We start from the raw sequence: 2,410 nt of genomic DNA on the forward strand, positions 1-2,410 counted from the left end.
CCTAAGCACCGTTGTTCATCATGTAGACCTCTGCTCCTGTCCCTTCTCACCACCCAGCAGAGACCACTGTGCCTTCACCGAGTCTCTCTGGCGTCCCCTCTGCCCCCTACACTACCCGTCCACTGCCTCCCGCCTATAAACAGTCCAGTCTCGTGTGATTTTAAGTAAGGGGAAGTAGCTAAGGTCTTTCATAGAGTGTAATACTGAAATAGGTAACTACTATCATATATGGCTCTCTTATTTCTAAAAACTAAGCCTGTTTGAGCTTTGAGCACTATTAGAAAAGTAAAAACAACAAAAAGATGACATTTTACAAGAATGATTAGTGATGTGTGGGATGACTTGGGTTAGAGCATACTTCTTTTTTCTACTGTTGGTCTTTGAAAAAAAATTAAACCTACAAGTTACATGAAGACAATAATGGATAGTCAGATATCCCTCATGTAGATTCACTATTGGTTAACTCTTTCATTCTTATCTTTTTTCTTTCAGCTTCTCTTAATAGACATACAGTATATAAACACATAATATCTAGGTATTGTATATAAGTATGTATGTATTTTGGGCTGGATTATTTCTCAGTTACTTGCAGCTGGACTAACCACTCTCCTACAAACTTGTTAGCATTTATCTGTTTCAAACAAGGACAATTTGTCACACAGTAATAATGATAATAATGCATGCATAAAAGTAATGTATTACTATTATCTAATATAAAATCCATATTGAAAGTTTACCAAATCTTCTCAGTAATAGTATATTAAATACCATACTATGCAAAGAATTCAAGATAATTGTTATAATACTTTTCATGTAAAATGAAACATTTAAATTTATCTCTGCAGAAATTTTTCAGTGTGCATTTCTGTAGAACACAGTTGACACTATGTTAAATAGATATAGTATTTCTATAAATTAAAGCAACAATATTATCTAATATAAAATTTAGACCTGAGCAGGGCACTGGTGGCTCACCCCTGTAATCCTAGGAGGCTGAGATTTAAGGATTGTGGTTTGAAGCCAGTCCGGACAGGAAAGTCCATCAGACTCTTGTCTCCGATACAGGAACTACTCAAAACAAGCCAGAAATGGTGCTGTGGCTCTACTGGTAGAGCACTTGCCTTGAGCAAAAGAAGCACAGGGATGGTGCTCAGGCCCAGAGTTCATGCTCCAGAGCCAGCAAGAAAATAAAAATTAGAGCTGATATAAGATACAGACTATTCATATTTTAACAACTTGTCTCAAAAGTTGATCCTACTAAAAATCTAGAATTCACAATCATGCTTTCTGTTAGTTTACGTTTATCTTTGGTATTTATTCTGCCCAGAAACTAATTTCTGGCCATCTTGAGAGTATCATTTTTGGAGGATGCTTCCATATTATCTAGGATACGTTGTTTAAATATGTCTCTCAATTCTGTTGCTTCTTCCTGATTAATACCTGACATTTGAAACTAACTTCTGGCAGGGATGAGTGAACACTAGACTCTTTGCTAGGACAGCTCGAAAGGCAATCTCTGCTTACCTCACACAACTTCTGCAGTACACACACATTTAATATTGTTTGAATTTCCTTTCTTTGTTATTATTCTTGAAAACACAGGGTAAGTGAAGCAACGCAAACAAGTATTACTGAAAGACTGTCAGAGGCGTAACTTTCAGTATAAACATCATTTCTCCGTTGATTGCAAGTTCTCTTAGTGATTCTAGTTGGCTCCGTTACTCAAGAGACTGAGGCAAGGATGTAGCCATATAATATCAAAATCTAGCCTAAAAAGAAAAGAAAGAAAGAATGAAAAAATAATTCTTACATTGACTATGAAAGACAGGCTTAGAGTAGAAATAAAACAAGGGAAATAAGTTAAAGTTAACAGTGTATTTTCCAAACTGCTTAACTTGGGGGATTTTAATGAAATTTTCTCCCTATGTGGTTAACAAATATAAGAGACAGACAGTCAGACAGCCAGACAGATAGCATTTGTTTAGGCAAAGCCTTCATGCCATCTCTTACAACCCACAGTGATAAACACTGTGATTGACAGCTGCTCTTAAATATGAGAACATATTTCTTTCTTAAGAGTCTCTTTTCAAGACATTACCATGTGATTTCAATATGATTTAATCAGAAAGGGGCTTTCTGGGTTGACTTCATTATACATTCACACATTCAATCACACCAGCTTCACTTTTCAAATACCATCTCTTACAAATGGATGCTGTTAACTTTCTCAACAGTAAAGGCAGGCATGTGATTTCCACCCATCAGTGGAGACTTAATAAATCACCAAACATATTACAATTTCACGCCAAGTTAGCACCTTCATCAAGGAATGAAATTAGCAGAGCAAATCCTGGCTAATTGTGAAAGATGCTAATTACCCACTCACCCTGCAAAATAAGGCATGAGTGAT

Source organism: Dipodomys merriami, unplaced genomic scaffold (assembly GCF_024711535.1).
Source record: "Dipodomys merriami isolate MVZ:Mamm:240054 unplaced genomic scaffold, mDipMer1.0.p SCAF_16, whole genome shotgun sequence".
Lineage (NCBI taxonomy): Eukaryota > Metazoa > Chordata > Mammalia > Rodentia > Heteromyidae > Dipodomys > Dipodomys merriami.